Raw genomic sequence first — 23,385 nt, forward strand, 5'->3', positions numbered from 1 at the left:
CTGGAAAAAGAGTGTCCCTTAGCAAGAGGGTGTGTGTGTTTAAATTATCAAGTACAGAATAGCTGGTCATCTCTTGTTTTACCATAATTAACAAATACAATGTACATGGTGGAAATGCATTGATTACTGCCCAATTTAGTTGAGTGAAGTGTAACCACAGTACCTTAGAAAGAGATGTACACAAAGGCCCTAATTCATCAAGCAGAATGGGATGATCGATCGCGCATTCGTATTCGCGATCCGAAATCGTACGCCGTCGCGCTATTCAGCAACTGAAAAAGCTCGCGGCCAGAGCCGCGCATCTCCGGCAGCTTTACACTGGCGAGCTTGCATTAAAAGTCACTGTTCCCCTAAAAAATCATTCTTTCTAATGTTCCAGCGAGCGTGGATTTTATTGTTAAATCAGGGCCAAAGTACTTAACATAAAAAATTTCCTCTTCAAGACATAAATATTTCCTGTTTCACTGCCAAGCTATGGCAATGTGGAGACTCCTTGCCCTTTAGGTGCCACAGTAAAAAACATGCCATACCTCATTGAAATGAAGGCCATGGCCGCATTATTGCTGTACTATGGAAAATTTGGCCCAGTAAAACATAATTATGTCATATGAACTAAATGAAAGAAAAATAAAATGAAAGAAAAAAACTGTCAAGATCAGTATCTGATTTAGGGGTATGAGTTAGGCTGACAGTTTCTACAGTCGGAGAGAAACACAACAAGGGTGCAATTAGCACAGCTGAACAAAAGTAGTGCAACACAAGACATTGTGACGAGGTATACTCATTTAATAAATCCAGTGTATGGTATATTTTAAGGGTATGCCGCTACAATATAAAGCAGGTCTTTTGCAATAAATTCTGATTTATATAAAAAAGAGACTTACGGGCTTTGTTGGCAGAGCTGGCGAGACTACAGCAACCTTCAATATCTTAACATTTTGCATTTAGCTGCTCAACAAGAATTTTAACAATCTGTTCTTAAACCCAGAAGCTGCGTAAAAGTGCAGCATAACATAGGTCCTTTGCAATATGATATTGGCTGAGCTGGTGAGACTAAGAAACTATGTAAGCCCTAGTGTGCTAATCATGCAAGGGTGAAATATAAGCCCTCCCCCGAAAGTAAGGTATAGAGGGATACCAAGAGGAAGGAGAGAGCAGAGAGAGAGCAGGAGATTTTCAAAGCACTGGAGCAAGGGGTGAAGAAATTGCAGGGTTAATGAACCTACGGTACACAGCTGTGACACTACAACTAATAAGAGGTTGGTGGATTCTCTTTTCAAAGGGTCCTGGCTAGTATTTTATTCATTAGCAGCAATGCATATTTAATGATTTTTTTTTTTTTGCTTTTACTCAGATTTATATTGGTTACTGTTTGTGGTCAACAAAGCTTTGGAAGTTTTGTTTCTGTGTCTGCATGTTACTCTATGAGTCATATGTCAATTGTCAGCCCATTTTCTTGTTTTGTTGCACTTGTTTGCTTATGTATATATATACATAATGGTAAATATAACCAATATATATATTTTTTGTACATGAATAAATATAGATTGTTTTGTACATGAGAAAAATAGGACATCTCCTGAAAATAAGCCCTAATGTGATTTTCAGAGGTAAAATAAATATACAACCCTGTCCTATTTTCGGGGAAATACGGTAGGATCTATATCAGAGCCATCTATTTTCAGAGTAATGGAGGATAAAACCCTATAGGGGCAGGGTCCTCTCCTCCTGTATCACTGTCTGTATTAGTCTGTCATTTGCAATCCCTATTTAATGTACAGCGCTGCGTAATGTTTCTCAGGGAACCCTGCTATATTTGGTATATACAAGGCTCTCAGTATTTGGGTTGTGGTCAGTAGGAAGAATGCCTCTTACATTGGTGACCAGTGGGAAGAGTGTCACCCCTACAGATAGCCAGAAAGGTAATTAGAATCATGTAAACTGACCTAAGAGACACAAATTTCTCATTGCTCAAGTATCCCCTAGCAACCCCTGCAGAAACCCTAGGTTCCACAGAACACTGGTTGAGAAGCACCGACCTAACACTTAGGTGTAGCATCTTTAGCAGTAGTTAACATCCTCAAGTTTTTTTGAGTAAAATGCAACAAGAGTTGCACATCTGGATTGGGGGGTTTCTGCCATTATTCTTTGTTAAGTCAGGTTGAATGTGTATTGTGGTAAATGGTAACAGTGTTGCCTGATAAATTGCATATTGAAAATATTACATACTTACTTTACTTTTGTATGTCTGTATTTTTTGCACAAAATATGTACCCTAACTCAATTGTAACTACATATTCTTTACATAGGAATTCTTTGAAAAAAAGAAGCTGAAATCAAAACTGAAGTTGTTAGAATCCACATCTCCTAAGAAATCAACCATAAGCATAGATTTACTAAACCTTAGTGTTGTTAATCAAATATCCTTCAAAAAAGTAATAGGTAAGCTAAGGCTATATAATCCAGTACAACTTGTTACTTGACTAAACTATTGTTCCAAGATGCACATGTAGTATGTAAATGTATTAGCTGAAAAGGCAACATATATAGTCAAAGTGATACTAGTGAAAAGTGTAAGATAGGGTACATGAAATTTAAAGAGGTATGCAAAAATATAAAAGATTTAGATATACACATATATTTTTTATCACAGACATTTATTGTCAGCCTCTTCCCTTGCACCATGCATCATTGTGTTGGCTGCTGGAGAAATCTTACAAAATCGTATATTGCAGATTCCAATGTCTACAGTATGTCTGTAAAGGTTATAACTCTTTTTTTTTAAACTTACCCTTATTTCAAACAGTAGGAAATGAAATGTTGGTGGTGGAGGGGACATGGAGAAGTGGAAGGAGGGTTAAAGAAGTGGTCTGTTTTGAAGCAACTAGTGAAATCTTCTATTTTCCCATCTGAAATCTTCTGATCCCAGCTGTACACATCCCTGTCCAATGACTTTTGCAAATTAATAAAGAGCATCAATACCTAACAATGTACACAATGAGAAAACAAGGAAACAGGGAAGAGGGTACATCACAGTAAAACTATTTTAAAGCACATAAGAGCAAAAGAGCAGAAGTTATCCAGCCCAGAAGCTTACGATAATAATAAAAGATAATAAGATAAATACTGATCATTCAGTGAGGTGAGCAATATGTGTTGCAATTCCCTAGTCAAAGCCCAGACCTCAGCCAGAATAAAATGCTGTGACAGGACCCAAAGAGAGCTATGCATAAGTTAATGCCTACAAACTTAACTGAAACAATGTTGCAAAGAACAGTACTCCCAAAATCCCTCCACAGCAATGTACTTGAGTTATTAAAGCTCTCCAAGGCTGGAGAAGATACACTTTCATCAATGAATCTGGGTGATACAGCAAATCTGGAATGAATTTCCAAAGTCATTTGCTATTTTTGCAAATGTTTTAAATCCTGAACAAGGTCCATTCCAGATTTGCTGGATCACCCACGCTCACTGATGAAAGTATATCTTCTCCAGCCTTGGAGAGCTTTAATACATCAGGCCCAATGTACGAGACTGATAAAGTCCTACAAAAAAGGATTACTTTAAATTATTGCTGTTAAAGGTGGTTCTACAAGCTGAACCATTGCGTGCACTTTTTTTTGTGCAATAGTTCTCCATTTGGCTTTATTTGTGTTAAATAAATAATGACATTGATTTGGTGTGTGTTGTTTTTTTACCAGAGGTTAGAAAAATGATAGAACCTGCTAAAGACAAGATGATTTTTTATTATGTCCTGATATGGAAACTTGTAAGAGGGTGCATTTAATACTTAGAAGAGCAAAGAAAACACTCGCCTGCTTTTATGGTATTGCTCCCCTGCCAATAAACAAGATTTTGTAGCATTTTCAACATAGAGACGCAACTGTCTATTCAGAAATCCTGTTACGTTAGTTTAAGATTGAATATAAAATCAAGACTGTTGTGTACTGCAGCTGGCAGGGGATCAAAAAGGATGTGTAAACTAAAAAAAAGCTATTTATACATACAAGATAAGTGCAACCAAAGACAACAATAATGTTTAAAAATTTAGCATGTGTACACAGCCTGAGACTTACTATTTAAATCTATTTCATTCAAGCAGAAGTCTGTAATAAAGATGTAAGATAATACATTTTCAATTTATTTTAATTTACTTAGGTTATTTGTGACAAACTGTGACAAAGAGGTGTGAGTGTTCATAATAAAATAAAAGGGGTGCATCATACATTTTTTTTTAATTCTTTATTCTCACACACAAATAAAAATAGAAGTACAGGCACAAAGCCACATATTATTTATTATACAGTATATAACAGAAACCCGAGAAATGAGAGCAACAACTGAATCATTAACATGAGTGTGAGTGCATTGTACATTTTTAAGTTTATTTACTTTGCAGGATATTACACACTTAGTGTTTTGTGATCATACTGCAAGTTTAATTTATGTATTTTTTGGGAAAAGACAATAATGAATTTATATCCCTTTTTGCAATGCTGATTATAAATTATTATAAATGTTTATAAATTTAGTAGAAAGTAGTGTATGAAAAGTTATACCACAATTTAAATATATTTTTTTTATTTCAAAGATCGGAAGCCACAGCATGTTGATATGTGCAAATCAGTGTTTTCAAATGGGAGAAATAATGCAGAATTACCAATGTCACCAATCACTGCTCCCTCCAAATTGTGCTTGGATGATACTGAAATTCTGTAAGTAAATTGTAATTCATTTCCATAATTTATGTTTCTCATTATTTAGTTTTTGAAGTGAACAATAAAATGTAAAAAATGTATTAATAAAAATTTGTAAAACAGAAGGAATCTGTGTTCGGGTCAAAAAACAGACTACAAATAAATTAGTCTTACACCAAATAGGTAGAGAATATCTCCTATGAAAATAATAGATAATGATTTATTAAAACTCTGCAAGACTGGAGAAGATAGTCTATCATGGGTGAACCTGGTCAATCCAAAAAATCTGAAATAGATTTCTTAAAAAGCATTCATTCTTAGTTGGCAAATGATTCAATTCCTGGACCAAATTCATTCCTGGTTTGCTGGAATCACCTAAGTTCACTCACGATAGTCTATTTCCTCCAGTCTTGGAGGGCTTTAATCAGGCCCACGGTGTTTAAAACTTCAGTTTTATTAAATATAATTTCTTGATATTAATAATTTAATTGTAAAACAGACAAATAGGTTAATAAGTTCCCAGACCATATCCTAAATGTATTTGTATCTATGCATACATTAACCCTACAATTCCAGTAAGGTTGGATCTGTTTTAGACACCCAAGTCTGTTTATTTTTGTTGAAAGTATATCATTCTGTGGCAAAAAGGGCATCTATTGCTGCAATAAAATCTGACAGTTATTTCAGCAAATGATCGCAATAGGAACAAGAAAATGAAGACTGATTAGTGTAACTTACAAGTTATACCTTTGAAACTGAATTTTACAAATTCAAAAACTTTAGTGTAGCTGTGTTTGGCTGAAGCTGTGCACTCATCCATACAACCAGGATCTCTCGTCCCATTTTAGATTATTGCTAACAAGGTCCTACAGTTGCTTATCACCTACTTCCAGTGACTACAAGCCCTGTCCCACCTTATGTGGACATATGGTTTTATCTGTAATGAAGTAATGCTGTGAAATGTATTTTGGGATCTATTGTACAGCCTACGATGGAATTGACACAGTTACACCCGACTGACAGTCTGGTTAAATTCAGATACATGTGGAGATGCTGTGATGCATTGTGCAAGCTCATCTGGCCTTACATGAATCTCACAGGAAACAGATATTTTGTCCACCAATGTACAGTGCTCAACCCAGGAATTTTTTTGAGCCGGGTGGGAAGAAATTGTAGGCGGGTGGTATCCCCTGTATTGTTACCCAACTCTTCAGTAGCCACATAAAAACAGCCGGGTGGTTACTAAAAAGTGCCGGGTGGTGTGCGCATCTAAAAGGGACTGGGGAGAACACTGAATGTGCTTATATACACTGTTTGTATTCACTTCACATCAATCAGTATCTGCAAAACTGGCAAAACTGTTAGTAAAACATGTGCATTGAACAATATTGGACCAGTGGATTCAGGTCCAACATGTTTAGTGTGGTTTTTGTTCATATACAAAAAAAAAAACATTTATTAACATGTCTTTATTTTGTTTAGCTATAAATTACAAGTGACATCTGCAGAGAGCTCAATGAATCCTAAAATATCAAACTATCCACCTGATCAGGTATTTAGGTGCTATTGTAAAAAATATTTAATTGAATGTCATTGAACAATGTTTTCTTTTTAACTAAACAAACCTACTGCAATATGTATTTTTTTCTATATATTAGCCTTCAGAGATTCTGGTATTATATGCCTTTATTCAAGATTTACACAATGTTCATCCAACATTCATGTATTTTAATTTAATTTGGTAATATATGTAATACAATAATATTGTAATTTAAATTGTCTATTCTCTCAACATTTACTTACCAGTTTTCAGAGGAAATAATGAAAGATTTACCAGGTGGGAAAACGTCAAAAAACGTTTGTTCATCGATTGTTCCTACGATGTTCATCTACATCTGTTCTGCAATTTAAAAAGTTCTTTCCTGTACAATTAATTCTATATTTACCACTCAGTAAATGTAAAACTGTTAGGTACATTCACCTAACATTCAAGCATTTTACCTTCTTCAATACTTAAACGAATATCCCTGATTGGAGAGGTAAAATGTGCATTAAAAAAATAGTACATGCTTTAAAGCTAGTGAATTTTTGTATGTATTTGAACACAGGTTCTGCAATGTCTTGTGCCTCTTTTTTTAACCATTGCCACTATAAAGTAGTGTAAAACAAAACTATGTAAATAAAAAAAAATGTTTACAAAAACCTAAAAAAAACTAACAGCACCAGGTAATTTATAAGGGATAAGTAGGGATCCTCTTACTAATATAAAAAGCTGTGAATCTGGCTGTCCTTATTTCTTAAGTACTCCACCTCTAAATAACATCATGCAATAGCAACAGAAATACAATAAAACATATCCCTATAAATGTACATAGATCAATGCATTCACAAAATACAAATGCACAGAAATATTGATAAATGTGATAACACAGCTCAACAAGATTTTTTAATAAATTTAGTGTATTTCAGGTCTGCAGAATCTAGAAATGACATCAGTTTAATAGAATTGGCTCTAGTTCTTGTGATACAGGAACCCGAAATAGAGGATTTTACCAACAACAAATGTTATCAAAGCATATTATTATCAATCTTTATTTACACCGATGTTTTGCATTTTATATATTAAATGTAGCAATATTTTCATAAAACTTTCATTTGCCTTCTATTTATTTCTACATTTTCTTTATTTACAGAAATGTGATTTCTTCAAGAAGAAGTTGTTTAAATGACCCTAATGTATTTTGCTACATTTGTGGTGAATATTCTTTGCAAAAACAGAAGAAACATTACAGAATTATATTTTTGTATTAAACTGGGGGACCAAGATAAGTATTAGGCTCCCCATATGGTATGCAAAACTTGTGTAGAGTGTTTACGTCAGTGGAAAAATGGAAAACTGAAAGGTTTAAAATTTGATGTACCAATGGTATTATTATTATTATTATTATTATTATTATTATTAATAGGATTTATATAGCGCCAACATATTACGCAGTGCTGTACATTAAATAGGGGTAGCAAATGACAGACTGACACAGGAGGAGAAGAGGACCCTGCCTCAAGGAGCTTACAATCTATGAAGTGAGGGAAGTCTCACACAATAGGATGGGAGATATAGAGTGATGGGAAGTAGTGAGGGTTTTAAGAGACAGAAGAAGACGGGTAGGCAAGTCTGCAAAAGTGTGTTTTGAGTGCTTTTTAAATGAGCAGAAAGTAGGAACAAGCTGAATGGGATAAGGAAGACCATTCCAGAGAGTTGGGGCAGCTCTAGAAAAGTCTTGGAGCCGTGCATGTGATGAGGTTTTGAGTGAGGAAGTCAGTAGTAGGTCATTGGAGGAGTGAAAAGAAGGGCTAAGGCGTATTTTTGTACCAGGTCAGGAAAGTAGGTTGGACAAGAGCTGTGTAGGGATTTGAAGGCAAAGCACAGGAGCTTGAATTTGATTCTCAGGTAAAATGAAAGCCAGTCAAGGGTACTACAAAGAGGCAGCAGAACAAGAGCGGTGGGAAGGATGGATGAGCTGCAGCATTCATAATAAGGAGAGAGTCGGGTTAGTGGAATACCAGGGAGGGGGATGTTGGAGTAGTCCAGACAAGAGATGATGAGAGCGTGTGCAAGGAGTTTGGTGGTCTCTGGGGACAGGAAGGGGCAGTTTTTGGAGATGTTGCGCGGGTGAAAGTGACAGGACCTGGAAATGTTCTGAATATGGGGGGTAAATGAGAGGGCAGAATTGAAGGTAATGCCAAGGCAACGTCCCTGAGGGGAGGGACGAATGACTGTGTTGTTGACTGTTAACAATATGTTGGGGAGATTTGGAATGTGGTGGTGGTGGTGGGGCGGTGATGAGTTCGTTTTAATCCAGGTTGAGTTTCAGAAATCTGTCAGGCATCCATGATGATATGGCTGACAGGCAGCATGGAGGTGGTGGACAGATAGATTTGAGTGTCATCAGCATACAGGTGGTACTGTAAGCCAAAGGAGGAGATGAGACTACCGAGTTAGGAGGTGTACAAATAGAAGACAACAGGTCCAAGGACTGACCCTTGGGGAACACCAACAGGGAGGAGAGTTGGAGAGGAGGAAGTACCTTTGAAGGAAACTTGAAAGGAGCAGTCAGGTAGGAAGTAGGAGAGCAGTATCACTGATACCAATGAAGCGTACGTTTTGAAGGAGGTGATCAACAGTGTCAAATGCAGAGGAAAGATCAAGGAGAAGGAGGAGGGAAAAGTTGCCTTGAGACTTAGCTCTGTGGAGGTCATTGGGCAATTTAGTAAGGGCTGTTTTGGTAGAATGGGCAGCTCGGAAGCCAGACTGTAGAGGGTCAAAAAGAGAGTTGCTGCTCAGGTAATCGGTGAATCTTTTGAAGACAAGGTGCTCAAAGAGTTTGGAAACATGGGAGAAGGGAGATGAGACAGTAGCTAGAAGGTAAGCGGGGGGTCTAGTGTAGGTTTTTTCAGGATAGGGAGAATAATGGCATGTTTGAACCCGGAGGGGTAGATACCAGTAGAGAGGGAAAGGTTGAATAGTTGGGTTAGGACGGGGGCCAGGGTGGAGGAGTGGGCACAGAGTAGTTCAGAGTTAATTGGGTCAAGCAGACACAGTAACGGGGCTGAGGGAGGCCAGTGATGGTTTACAGGTGGAAGGGGTGAATATGGTTGGAGTGGCCCGGTGAGCAGAGACATCATGTCTGATTTTGTAAATTTTATCCCTTAAGTAGGTGGCTATGTCTTGGGCAGAGAAGGTGGATGGGGGAGCAGGTGTGGGATTTAGGAGGGAGTCAATTGTTAAAAATAGGCTGCGTGGGTTGGAAGCTTGAGAGAAAATGGCAGCAGAGAAATGGGGGTGAGAGTGGGGGTGAGGGACGTAAGGCAGTTTTAGAATAGGTTGTGGTCAAGGTTATGGAAATCTCTCCGCCATTGGCTAGGTCTGGGATGTGGCCAAGGGGGGCAAGAGTTAGATAGGTTGAAGGTGATTAGGTTGGTGGGTGAGGTTGCAGAGTTTGGAAAATACCAGGTCTAAAGTGTGTCCAGCGATATATGTTGGGCCGTTGATGTTCTGTGTGAGTCCAAAAGAGGAGGTAATGGAGAGCAGTTTGGCTGAGGAGAATGGTTGAGGTCATCCACTGCAATATTAAAGTTACCAAGGATGAGGGTCATGGGAAAGAATATGTGGGAGCCAAGTTGCAAAGAGGTGAAAATGAGAGGAAGTAGTAAAAGAGAGAAAAGGTGCAGAAGTACAGAGAGAGAAAGCCGGAGAGCAAAGAAACAAACCGAGATGGGTTAACTGACTAGAGAGGAGGAGAGGGAATAGAGAAAGCAAAGAAAGTACAGGGTGAGCAATACATAGTAACAGGTAATTGTGAGTCATAGGAGTATATAATGCAGTGCAGGAGATAGAAATCCATGCGAGTAGCTCATGTAATATGGGTTGTAGTGAAAATTGTCATCTTGTTCAGTTCCAGTAGTGGAATAACAATCAGTCAGGGATAAGCTTGGTGAACATATATTATGGCTAGAGCCCAAAAATGATAATGTTTGTTTTTTTGTGTTGTGAATGTAAAAGGTTTCAATCATTACAAGAAAAACAAGTGGGAGTACCCTGATTTGGAATTATCAAGACGACCTGTGCCACATAGTGCTAATGTTCCCATACCAGTGTTCATTACACTCCCTAATATTCTTGTGTCTGACATGGAGGATATACAGGGTTTGGAGTGTAATCCAGGAGTTAGCAGTGGAAGTGAAAATGAAAAAAGTGTTTCATTAAACCAGCAGTTCTTCCAAGAAGAGGTCAATGATTTAATACATGACCTAAGTCTGTCAAAACAAGCATCTGAAATTTTACCATCTAGGCTAAAAGAAAAGAATGGTCTGAGACCAGAAGTTAAAATAACGCTTTATAGGACAAGAGAGATGACACGCCTACCATATTTCAGTGAAGATGAAGACTTTGTTTACTGTTGTAACATCCCTGGACTACTGGCCCATATGGGAGTACCAGAATACTGAGCAGAAGTCTGGCGGCTTTTCATAGTTCCACTAGAAATTTGAAATGTGTTTTACTGCATAATGGCAACTGCTATGCATCAATTCCAATTGGTCACTCAACAAAACTTGAAAAGAAGAATATGAAAATATCAAAATGGTCTTACAAAAGCTATGCTATCATGAACACCAATGGTCTATATGTGTTGATATAAAAACGGTTAACCTTTCTACTTGGACAGCAAAATGGATACACAAAGTACCCATGTTTCATCTGCTTGTGGGATAGTAGAGCAAAGCAGGATCACTGGAAAAAAGTGACTTGGCCTCCAAGGGAAAACATGAAAGGTGCAGCGAACATCATTAACGAGCTAATAGTTGACAAAGAAAAATTTGTTCATTCTCCTTCCACTACACATAATGAAGCAATTTGTTGGAGCTCTGAACAAGGGCGGTGATTGCTTCAAATACATCTGTAGATTGTTCCCTGGATTGAGTACTGAAAAATTAAAAGCAGGAATCTTTGATGGACCCCAGATTTGGAAACTGATAAATGATTTAAATTTCACAAGTTACATGACTGATACTGAAGCTTCTGTCTGGCACAGCTATGTCATGGTTGTCAAGAATTTATTGGGTAACCATAAAGCACAAAATTATGAAGAACTGGTACAAAACTTGCTCTTAAATTCGGGTGCTACTATGAGCCTAAAAGGTTTACTATCTCCATAGCCATTTGCAAAAATTTCCAGAAAACCTTGGTGATTTCAGTAAGGAACAAGGGGAAAGGTTCCATCAAGATATAAAGGAGATGGAAGAAAGGTATCAGGGCAGATTGGATAGACACATGATGGCAGACTACTGCTGGAGGCTTCAACGTGATTGTCCTGATCAGAGTTTTTCAATGACTTCTCTGTGATTACTTCTGTAAATATACTGAATATAGAATATATTGACATTAAGTATGTCAAAAAATTAATTTTGTATATGTAGGTATATCTAGTTTAATTTTCATTTTTCATTAGTTTTCTATGAGGTTATTATTGAGGTAATTATTTTCAAAAATTAGAGCCAATCCAGCAAAACCAATATATTTGGAATTAACTGTGTGTCAAACATAGCCTAAAAAGACCTTGATCTGTTTGGCAAGAAAATGTTGACCAGTGTAATAATTAGGAATCCACCTTGTATCAACAGTTTATGTAATCCATCATGAATCATCAGTATTCTCCAAGATGCAATAAAAATTATTCCAAATTAAAGAAAACATTATTACTAACATCATAAGAAAGCATTAACAAAATGTTTTTCAGGTGCAGGTATTTTTGGGAAACATTACATAAAATGAAAAATCTCACAAATCAGATATTATGAAATTACAAAGGCCACTGTATTTAAAAGAAATACAAATGGTATAAAATAGTAAACCCCACCCCTTTAAAAAATGATTCAAGCAGTTTCTATAGGGATGGCAAGATTGGATCAAATGATCAGTTACATCATGATAGGTATATACAATATGTGGTAAATAAAACTTTGGTGATAGATCCGCAAAGACAAAATGGTTGTGGAGTGATTCCCCACAAAATCACAAAGGCACAAATGTCATAAATTATCACATATATCGCAAATATCAATAATGTAGAATTGTAATATGAGGTAAATGATGAAGCAACATCACTCAATAGTATCAAGTATAGTATGTAACATGTGATAATGATACATAACTCAATAAAGGCAGATATTGCATATAACATGTCAAAATAACAATTAGTACTTTTGTTATGGTTGGTACATCAAAATTATAATTGTGACATTGTCAAACTATAGTAGAGAATAGTAGACAACGTATTAGGTTGATGTCTAAGAGTACAGTGTAATAAAACGTGGATAAAATAATAAAGGGGGGTTACAAATTATTTCTTTATTGTAATTAAATTAAGATGAGGTGCTTCAAAAAATAAAATTATGAAACCACTAATTACCCTGAAAGTAGTATATCAGAAGAAAAGAAAATAGAAAATAAAAATTTTAGGGAGAAATGGTTTGAAGCTTAGCATATCGTTTATTCCTGGATAGTTATTAGCTTGAAGCGTAACAATCCATTTACATTCCGATTGCAAAAGAGAAGTATCAATGTCTCCGCCCCGAGGATTGGGGGGGATGTGTTTTGTTGCCATATGGTGGCTTAAAGGGGTGGTGATTTTTTCCGTTAGTTATAGCGTAGATATGTTCATAGATGCGTTTGCTTAGCAGTCTTTTTGTTTTGCCAATGTAGTAGGCTCCACATAAGCATGTAATTATGTAAATGACTAATGGGGTAGTACAATCTGTATAGTGTCTAGGGCGTCGTGTGTTGCCGTTAGGTAAAATTATACTCATAGATTCCAACACACATTTACATTGGGGTCACCAACTGCATCTAAAGATGCCTCTGGTGTTGTTGGTACTGGGTGTGTTGGAGGAGTAAAAAGTGACTAGACACGAGTTGGTCCTGTAAGGACGGTGCTTTGCGTAATGTTAGTTGTGGTCTACCCCAATAAATGTATTAACTTGAGGGTCAGTTTGGAGAATGTGCCAAGGTGTTTAGATAATGTTTTGAATAGATCTACCGTGTTTCCCCGATGATAAGGCAGGGCCATCAAATAAGACAGCCCCCCCTTTTTAGGACATTTTTTACACATTATGCGTACAGCATGATTAATTTTGCATATGGCCACACTACCTTGACAGCGGCACTCACCTTACAGAGGATGCTTTTCTTCCTGGGCTCAGGCTGTTTTTTTTTTCACATTGCTTGCTGCAGTCTACCCTAAACAGTACAGTGAATGGCTTCCTTAGTTGTTGTTCAGTGTCTCAAGTAGGATGCAGCAGATTGATAAAAAGAGGACAGTAGCCTTGACCCATGGTGAAAAAGGGTCCATGATGGAAAGATTCACTGGTAGTGATAAAGTGGACACAGTGAACCGTAAACAGTATGCAATAGTTATTATTGACCCAAATACATTATATGAATTATAGTACAGGTTTAAAAATCCGGCAACCTCCGAACCTGAGGAGTGCTGGATTTTCAAAAATTCTGGATTTTTGAAGGTTTAATATGCTGTATATATTAAAATAAAGTAACACGGGGGGACTGTGCATGCACCAGATGGAGTACACGACGCGATTTCAGGAGCTCTTGTCCCGCTCGTCTTATCGGCTGAAATATTCAGCATCACCAACTGCTTCCTCACACAGATGGGATGTAGACAAATCATAGGCATGCAACGCGCTGGGGATCGCCGGCAATCAAAATCGGTAAGCACTTTCTTTAATAAAGCAAAGCGGTCTGCCTCTGCCTCACCAGAGGAATGCAGTGCCTCCGAGATTGTGCCGGTGGGGACTTCAGGGCAGGAAACGAGCAGTGCTGCTAGCAATCCTCCATCCCCAGCTTCTCTCTCACAAGACCCTGGCCCTGATCCACATTTTCTGTCCTCATCTAGACCTCCTGCCTTTCCAGCACGTTCTGTGGAAAGAGCTTCTGGCATAAACTCGCAGGTATCGGGTCTTACAAATGCTGACCTGGAAGCCTGTATGTGTAGGATTGAGGCCACAGTGTGCAGCGAGCTGGCCATTTTGAAAAGTGTACATATAAATAAAGGGTTCACTGGTTGGCGAACACTCATTATATTGCAATAAATGCCCACGTCACATCCCAAATGTAGACTAAATTGATATGTGCAGAGAAACAGGACTTTAACGGCATATATAAAACTCCTAAAACATTTTATTGGTACATCAAATTTAAAAGTAAAGTAGGAGACATTAATTTTTGCAGTGCCCCAGAATGGGAACCGCTGTGTCCCTATATTACAATATACAGACATACATCCACGTCTTCATAAAAGTATCAACATAAATACATAGTTGAAACATTATAGCAAGTCTCACAAGAAGTAATCTTTCAGTCAGTGCTTTCGCATCTAATCTAAAATCCTGGTCAGATGTACAGTCTTATTCTGAGCATTTAGCTATATGGTATACTTTTGATTAGGGGTTTAGGATGTGCGCTGTTACTATGCAGTATAGTGTTTACTGCCGTCTCTTTTCTGTATAGGGAGGTATAGATAGAGAGGTCCTCAGATATGTAGATGTTGATGTCGAGGAAGGAAATTTTGGAGGGGTCTGCACAGAAGGTAAATTTCAGATTGTACTGATTGGTTTGTATGTATTCATAAAGGTGTTCAACTAAGTGATGAGGACCCGTCCAAATGATGAGGATGTCATCAATATAGCGGGTCCAGAGTTTGATGTAGGGAAGGAAAGGGGAGAATTTAACATCTGAGAAAAGTTTTTTCTCCCAATCACCCAAGTACAGATTAGCATATGATGGGGCACATTTCGTCCCCATCGCGACTCCTTGACTTATTAGGTTGGTCAAATTATTGAAATGAAGGTGTTGCGGGTCAGAATGTGTTGTAGCAGCGATGAAGTGAAGGATCGCTAGTATGTGGAATAGTGGCTATTGTGTGATTGTGTGGATGCCTTTGTCATGAGGGATGCTGCTATTAAGGGCTTCAACATCCACTGTTATCAGAAGTAGGTTTGGAGGGACTCTCATGTTTTGTAATTTCTGTAGTAGTTGTATTGTGTCTCTAAGATATGATGGAAGGTTAATGACGAAGGGCCTCAAATAGGAATCAATAAGGTTGCTCGTGTTGGCGGAGATAGAGTTTATACCTGCTACTATCGGGCGACCTGGCGGATCTTGATCTTGGCGGATCCCCTCTGTCAGGGTCAGTCGGATGGAAGGATTCCTTTGGAACACCCCCCACCCCAGTGACACCAACACACCCTGACGTTCTCCTACGTCAGAGATGTCCACATGGCAGAAGGGGATTTCTGGAACGCCGTCCCCCATACCTTATATGGAGGCAGCTCCTGGAGTCTCCCTCTCTACTCACTCCGCATTGCGCCAGCTTTACACACAGACCGCGGCTGCGGTCTGTTTTCATAGGACCAGAAGGTACATAAATATAATTTTATTTTTTTCTATGATGATTTACTTATCATTGCGGTTACATACATATTCATATATATCTTTATCCTTATGTTAGGTCATTGCTCCCTTTGTTTATTTTACCTGGTCTGATTTGAATGACCTCACTAAATACTAGTTACTACTCTTTAACTCACATAATGTACACCATTGTTACTTCAATAGAGCAATCCCTCATTACTTTGTACCTTGCATTGGATTGTACTTTGTATTAGATTACTTTGCATCTCCTTTGCCATTTACACTTCTCTTATTGATGCTTTATATTTGTTTATATCCATTAACAATAATATCTTTTATCAAACAGTCCTTATGATGTTAGCAATCCATCACTCATTATTATTATATACTTACCTCTCACTACCTTCGAACTCCTTACACTATGTTTCAGTTATTTATTATATATACTTGCATTACTGTAGGTCCTTTTTTTGGGTGCTCATCTTAAGCCCCTTCCTCATGATCCTTGTGATCTTTCCACATTTTTGACTCGTCTGGGACATTGATCCTCTCAGATGCTTTACATACAACATACGCTTTATCCTGAAGGAATATGTAAGTTCTTTTCTCTTCCTTTCTGACAACTATTAAATTGCTGTTATTATGAACCAAATTTGATTGTATACCATTGCATTATAGCATGTATGGATATTTTGTTCTGCATAGGGTTATTGTACATGTAAACACTTTTTATAATATTTGACATGAGGTTCCCAGATATGTATATTCAGTAAACTAATATCATCATTATTTGTCATTCCCCCTTAACTATAGTCCATGTACCGCCATATGGTCGTTACATAAGAACATATATTGAGTTCTATATTTTCTTTCTGAAATATTGATCCTAACTTGATATTTTGTACTTACTGCAAACCCAGATACTGCCAAGTAATCGTGCTCAACCTCGCTAAAACTTAACGACACCCCTGAAGAAGCCTAAATCAACCGAAACGCGTTGGCTAACCTACCTATGTATGCAACACTATTGTTATTATATGGTACACAAGTGTTTTTATGTTGTATATTCCTGTCAGTATATTATTGCCTAGTGACCCTACAGGGACAAAATGATAATGATCTGGACCCGTGTTTCCAGTTGTTTCAAAGCATTGATCTTTGATATGTATTATGAAAAGTAACCATTAATACAAATTATATATTTTTTTGCCAAAAAAAACCTTCTTTTTGCATTATTCCTCCATTTGACTATTTCCAGGGTTTGGCAAATAGGCTCATTTAAAGGGCCATTATATATCCATTTCCACCAGATAATTACGCAAACACTTTAGCTCCCCTGGTTGTCCCTAGGTGTATTAGTCTTTTTAAAGCTGCGTACACATGTCCAATTTTTATCGTTGGTAAACGAACGACGAACGATCCTGCACGATATCTGCCAACGATCGTATGGCACAGATCCTGTACATACAGATAACGACACGATCGTTCAAAGACATTGTACGCACGATAGATGCCATCGTTTGAACGATACAGGAAGTGACCTGCACCACAGGAAGTGAGCGAACGTTCGTTCACCGCGCATGCTCAGACCATGGACGATCACTGAACGACCGTACACACGATAGATGGTCAACGATCGTCGTCCAATCGATCCGCGGTCCGGTCGTTCATTTCCAACGACTATCCTCGTTCGCCGGCGTCGTTGGTTACTTTTTTTACGAACGATTTTTGGCCAATCGGTCGTTCGTCGTTTATTTCCAACGATAAAAATTGGAAGTGTGTACGCAGCTTAATGAATCAGGGAGTCACCAGTGTAGCTCTCCTTTACCCAGCAGTATCCCGGTAGTCCCTTTCCTCATTCCCCCCTCTCCCTACTACCCTATACTTACCTTCCTTACCTACCCTCTCCTATTTACCCTCAGGGTGATTACGCAGGAAGTACCCTGCTGCACATTTGTTGTTGTTTTGCACATACTTGTTTCAGGTTAAGCATCAATGGATACAATTTAAATAGTTTCTTTGAATGTGAAGGGATTGAACACACCAGAAAAACGTTCGGCTCTACTAGCTGAAGTCCATAGATATAGAGCCCTCATAGCCTATTTACAGGTGACTCACTTTAAGAGGGAAAAACTCCCAAAATTGGGGAATCGTAGATACCCTACGTATAATCACAGCTGCTCTGGTAATTCCAGATCTAAGGGGGTAAGCATACTCATAGCTAATACAGTAGCATGGTCTCTGAAAGATGTGAAAAGTGACTCCGAAGGGTGTTACTTGTTTGTTAAGGGATGTCTTAGTGACCAGTTGGTTATACTGTGTATGGTCTATGCCCCTAATACGGCGCAGGCTGCCTTCTTATCCCGAACCTTAGCTATTCCAGAGGAATTCTGCAAGAGACTTTTGATCTTTGGGGGAGATTTAAACTTTGTCCACAATAAAACTTTGTCCCTCACGTTGTCTTTTCCAACACCAGTTGGTGGATGTCTGGAGAATCCTGAACCCCTCTTAGAGGGATTTTACCTTTTTTTCTAGACTGCACCAATCCTACTCTTGCATTAACCACTTCTGGGTGAGACACCTTGATTTGTTACAGGTGATGCACTGCTCAATAGGGGCTATCACATTTTCTGACCATGCCTCAGTTTTTCTTCACCTAGCACTTAAAGATGTGATTCCCAAGGTCTGAATTTGGAAAATCAATAAGGCTTTATTGGATGACCCTGGCATTAAAACTGAGGTCTCAAGGAAGCTAGAGCAATACTTTTTAACTAATGTGACCCCGGAACCAAGCCCTATGGTAGTCTGGGAGGAACACAAAGTGGTGATAAGAGGGATTTTGATTAAAAATGGGGCCAGACTTATGAAATCGGTTCAGTAAGAGACTTCGGCTCTGCTGGTTCGGATAAAGGAGTTGGAAAACGTACATAAAAGGAATCTAGATAAGACGGTGGGTAGAGAGCTGATTAATGCCTGGGATAAGCTAGCCTCGCTTTGTTTGAGTAAGGCAAAATTGAATCTAGTAAAGTATAAACGTACATTCTATGAATTTGGGAATTAAAATAGCAGGCTGTTGGCCAATGCCTTGCGCTCACAAAGGGATGAAATCTTTCATCACCTTTAAATATAGATAGTAAGGGGCAGAGGAAACACCTGGTGAGGGATATTGCAGCCATAATCAGAAAATACTATCAGTCCCTTTAAAACCCATTTCCTCTTAGCTCTACAAAAGGACTTAAGGACAGCAGGGCACAGTGGATCACCCAATATATCTGTTGGAGTCGGGTATGCCGTGTCTCCGGAGGAAGGCCCTATCACTGAGCTTTTACATGCAATTAGAAATACCCCCACTGGAAAATCTCCAAGGCCGGATGGCTTTACCTTACCATATTGCAAGGTCTTTAGTGACCAACTCGCGCCTAATTTTCTAAAAGCTTTTAATTCCTTGTCTCAAGGTGGGCTTTTCTCTCCTGACTCCCCCAGAGCACACATATCAGTTATCCCCAAAGAGGGGAAGGATAGCTCTTCCTGCAAAAACTGATTTCCCTACTGAATCAGGACATCAAGTTATTTACCAAAATTATGGCTACCAGACTCCAGACCATTATCTGTAAGATTATACACCTGGACCAGGTGGGTTTTGTCCCCTCTAGAGAGGCGAGAGACAATACTAAAAGGGCGCTGGAGGGGATCTATGCTGTGGGCGGGTCAGGGGTTCCGGCATGTCTCCTATCAACCGACGTGAAAAAAGCCTTTGATAGCGTGGACTGGCAATTCATGCTCCTTACGCTGGCCCATATTGGGCTGCGTGAAATTATGTTAGCCTGGGTAAGCTCGTTGTACACACGTCCTTCTGTGTCAGTGCGAGTGAATGCAACTGGCAGGTAGAGAGCAGAAGGTTGCAGCATTCGCTGATGACCTGATTTTTCTAGTCTCCTCGCCAGAAGTTTCCCTACCTGTTTAAAAAAACTTAACTTTAGATGTGGCTCTACATGGACAGTTAACCCAAATTTTTTATATTAAATGGGAAACAGTGGCTATTAAGTACTTAGGGGTCATGATTTCTGTAGAATTGAATTAACTGTTCACCTTGAACTTTGCTACAGAAAATTGGTAGTGATCTGGAGCGTTGGATGGCCAGATCCTTTACATGGTTGGGCCGCATGTAAGTGGTGAAGATGAACGTTTTACCTAGAATTTTGTATTTGTTCCAGGTTTTATTCATACACATCCCCATTACCTTTGTTTTAATAATTGCACTCAAAAAAATGTTTTTTCTGGGGAGAAAAATCCACAGATCTGCAGACAGCTGCTCTATCGCCATAAGACAATAGACGGTCTAGGGGTTCACAACTTTTCCTTGTTATGGCGCTTCCCATCTGGTACGTGTACTGGACTGATGTAACCACTAGAGAGCAAAACAATGGGTTGCTTTGGAATAAAGCTATAGCTCTGTCCCCTTGCATCTATTGCCCTGGACGGAAAAACCGGTACAGGGTACCACCAAGACTCACCCGCTCATCCATGCCACTTTAAAGGTGTGGGGTAAAAAGGCATACCCATGGGGTGGTGTCCCCAGCTCCTAGCCCGTTGATACCGGTGCCAGGAGACCCTGACTTTACCCCAGGGATAGTTGCTAGGAATTTCAGAGAACTCAGAGCAGAGAGGGTGGAGCGGGACTTTTTTTAGTGGGTCGGGATGGTACTTCCTGGCAGAACTCCAAGGTCCTTCTTTGGCTTTTCAGATTGATTTTTGGAGGGTGTCGTATTTCTTAAAGACCTTGCCTAGCCCGGCAGATCCTAAACATTCACTTACTGAATTTAAGCGCTTATGTTTGGGTTCTGAGGATGCAAGGCACACCCTTTCTAAAATTCTTCTTCTATGCTTAACTATGTCCCTGACAATTTTTCACCAGTATTTCTGTGGCTATGGTAAAGGGAATTGAATGAACAACTTATACCTCCCCAAATTGAACGAGTGTTATCTTCTGGGGGTGAAATATATTTAGTAACTGCCGCTAAGGCCTGTGTTCCTAGAGTATGGAGAAGTGGTGTTCTTCCCTCTCTGATAACGTGGCTGGGTAGGGTCAATGAGTTCCAGAGTATGGAAGATCTTACTGCTGGTCTTTACCACAGATCGATGATTGCACTTGCTGGTGTGTTCCTTCTCCTGCTTACATGGTATCTGATATTTGTTTACTACCATTTGCTTTATTGTGATTGTTCTATGTTTTCATACCCATGAATATTCTTGTGTATCTTTGTTTTGTTTATTGTAACAAAATAACAAAAGAAATAACACTAAAGAAACACGAAATAACACTAAAGAAAAAGCAAATTAAATTTTAATGTTCACTAACTAAATAAAACACGTTTTACAGAATTTTAGTTCAAATAAACAAAATAGTGCCTCAGAATTTTAATCATGACTGTACCCTCGAAAAGAAGCTAAATAGCAGATAGGCTGTCAGGATGATCATCTTCACGACTGACAGTAACAGCATCCTCAGCATCATTTTACGGNGGAAAAGCAAGACCTAACAGCTGATTCTGAAGTACAGCATCATCAAAACATAAACAGCGCCTCCAGAAAAGTGTAAATTTGAAAATGCGCTCCAAAATCCATGCCGGAAAACTGAAGGATCCGCATTATTGAAGGCCGAATTTTTGAATGTCAACTGTATAATATACTGTACTGTACTCATACAGTACATTTATTCTTTCAAACTTAATACACTGTCACAAAAATAATTTGATTGATTGAATAAAGTTGATCTCCAGAAAAAAAATAAATAAGATTTTCCCCATCTAGTGGGAAGGGGAATAGATTTTAAGGTTTACCTGCTCAACTTGCTTAGAGGATGATGAATACGGTGTTATACTTATCTTTTTCCTTGCTACCACAGGCTTTATCTTTTTTAGTGATTGGTCCCATAAAGCCTCTTCTCTGCTTTGCCTCACTGGTTGTATGACTGTGATGTTCTCCCACCCCTGCCCTGTCAATGGCTGGAAAAACACAGATGATCGACCCAGATTCTGGAGTGCCAGACAGTGGAGAAGAAAGGCAACTACTGATGGAGCGAGGGTTAAGGTAAGTATATTATCTAATTCACTATTCCCTAGGTAAAAGGGCAGTTTTTCCCTGGAGTTCAGTTTTAATCTTTTTAGTAGTTAGAAACTACAAAGGACTGAACTTGAACTTGAAAACACTGAAAGTGATTTTTTTTAAAAAAAATAAAATAGTTAAACAAAGCTTAGCATCTGAGGGATTAATATTATATTTATTTGTTTATGCAAAATGTTGAGTTTTGATATGATGTTTTGTTGCATTTTGTGCATATTACACTATATTTTTACCAGTTTGTAATAATATTTATATCAGTAAAATAAATATGAAAATATTTCAAATTTGTTGCAGGTATTAAACAGCACAGAAAAGGAAGATATCACAGTTGATGATAACAGCAGAAAAGTAATTTTATAACATGGATTGGCATACAGCACTATTTTCACAGGAGTTGTACAAATGCCATAGGTGTTGTTCAAACAGGTCTTCTTAGTGAGCAGAAATGTGGACTTTTTATCACTGGGATGAACAAGTGCAAAGTGGTTGTTGCTGGGAAATGTGACCAGGCCAGGCAAGGCTTTGTTACAAAGAAATGCACATTTCATTTATCCCCTAATTTCCGTGATAAAGCAAAAAATAAATGACAAATAAATTAGAAATTTCCACTATGAGGCAGTGTAGACTACATCTTGATACATTTACTACCCAGTATTTATTTAGAGGAACCTATAAACAGAATGAAAACAACATAGCTGTAGAAACTAGTTGTAACTACATGGAATAGTACGATCATTACACTGGTACATTTAGTTAGCATTAACTTTAAACTTGTTTATTAATTGCAATTATCTTTATTGTATTGGCATGGTATCTCAGTAGGGTTAGTGCTTTCCACAGGTTAACACTTTTCACAACTGATCTAAATTTAAGAATATCTGAGTTTTACTTTTTTATTAGTGTTAATGCTACAATTAAAATACATTTTAGGTACCTCTGAGGAAGTACTACTATATTACTCTAACATGCTGATGCTGGTAGTACTTGCCACAGTTTGCCACAAAAACAAAAACTAGTACACTGCAATACTAACATACCTTATTAAGACTACTTAATTAAATGTTACTGTAGGCATATTACACACATTTAAAAATAACTTCCCCCCAGTACTTAGGGAGAAAACCAATATTTTGAGTTGCTAGCAGTGGCAGTTGTCACCTGGCCAAATTAAGGAAGTGAATCTCCCTAGGAGGGAAACAAAACAATAATACAAATGTAAAAGGGACAACCCTTCTTTACTTTATCTAAAACTAAAAACAGTATGAATAATAACGTTTTTAAATGTGGCAATGTTTCAAAGCCTCGCCCACAACCTCCAATATCCTTCTGTGGCAACTTAAAACTAATTGTTACGCGATGTCATGATGCCAGAACCTGCCCACTTGCAGGCTCAGATCTGTGATGGGAGAGTGGGCAGGTTGTGTCTAGAGACACACCGCACCCAATGCACAGAGCCTGTGATGGTTCTGGGAGACTTCTGATTCTGCTGGTGGGTGCACCGGCCCACGTGTCAGACGGCCGTGGACCACTAGTTCAACAGTATAGCTTTAACAGTATAGAGGACTATGTATGTATTCTTTA

The 23,385-nt window shown here is 38.4% G+C and overlaps 1 long non-coding RNA gene across 2 annotated transcripts; it reads left to right on the forward strand.

The window, feature by feature from the left end:
- Window positions 1-2,189: 2,189 nt before the first annotated feature.
- LOC140324077 (uncharacterized) lies at window positions 2,190-23,385 on the forward strand. 2 transcript variants are annotated; one of them, XR_011919484.1, is made up of 4 exons: window positions 2,190-2,442; window positions 4,592-4,715; window positions 6,180-6,249; window positions 22,099-23,385. It is a non-coding gene; the product is annotated as an uncharacterized lncRNA (long non-coding RNA). The 2 variants fall into 2 exon arrangements; XR_011919483.1 differs by lacking the exon at window positions 22,099-23,385 and adding an exon at window positions 6,504-7,299.

Source organism: Pyxicephalus adspersus, chromosome 2, assembly GCF_032062135.1.
Source record: "Pyxicephalus adspersus chromosome 2, UCB_Pads_2.0, whole genome shotgun sequence".
NCBI classification, from domain to species: Eukaryota; Metazoa; Chordata; class Amphibia; order Anura; family Pyxicephalidae; genus Pyxicephalus; species Pyxicephalus adspersus.